The 755-nt window shown below is 42.0% G+C and overlaps 1 protein-coding gene across 1 annotated transcript in view; it reads left to right on the forward strand.

Annotated features, from left to right (window-relative positions):
• The first annotated feature begins 612 nt into the window (after positions 1–612).
• LOC115221723 (brain-specific homeobox protein homolog) overlaps positions 613–755 on the forward strand; it is a 34,656-nt gene continuing 34,513 nt past the window's right edge. Inside the window, exon 1 of the mRNA XM_029791934.2 lies at positions 613–632. The gene's annotated coding sequence lies outside the window, so the exon portion shown is untranslated. The remainder of the gene's footprint in view (positions 633–755) is intronic.

Raw genomic sequence — 755 nt, forward strand, 5'->3', positions numbered from 1 at the left:
TACACACAGTCTCTCCTCTCTCTCTCTCTTCTCTCTCTCTCTCTCTCTCTCTCCTCTCTCTCTCTCCTCTTTCTCGGATATACGAGTAATGCAGAGTTCCAACCTTGTTGCTTGTACCACCCAGATTCTACCTCACGAATGCATTAAGTGCAGACGTACCTTTGAAATACTCAGCCATTTACCACAATTATTTCACAAATAGAAAATCACCACTTTCGACAACTGAATGCCCGTCGTCAAAGACAATGAAGAATCTATGGAGTATAAATATAGAGTATAAATACTCTATATTTTTATCGATTCCACAACTGTACTCCATGTTCTGCCTATTATCTAACTTTACTCTGTATACTAAGCTCTTACACTCTTTCCGGCACGGTTCCAGTTGATCCGATGAACGGAACAGCCTGCTGTGAAATGAACGGGCAAGTGGATGAGCACTCCACAGATCTACGTACCCATAACCTAGATTCAGGGAGATTCAGCGAAACACAGAACGTGACAAGGTTGGTCCTTTGAAAAACCGGTGCAACTAATTTTTGTCAGCTGGGTGGAATAGAGCAGCATGGAATAAATGGCCTTGCCCAAGGACACAACGCGCTACCGGGAATCGAAATCATAACCTTACGATCGTGAGTTGAATACTGCTAACCTTCAGCCTAGCCCATATGCATTTTTGCTCTATATTCTCTGTTCTCTAACTTTACTCCACATTATACACATTACGTAATATTTCTACAACTAAAACGTCTTCC

Source organism: Octopus sinensis, linkage group LG18 (genome assembly GCF_006345805.1).
Source record: "Octopus sinensis linkage group LG18, ASM634580v1, whole genome shotgun sequence".
Taxonomy (NCBI): Eukaryota; Metazoa; Mollusca; class Cephalopoda; order Octopoda; family Octopodidae; genus Octopus; species Octopus sinensis.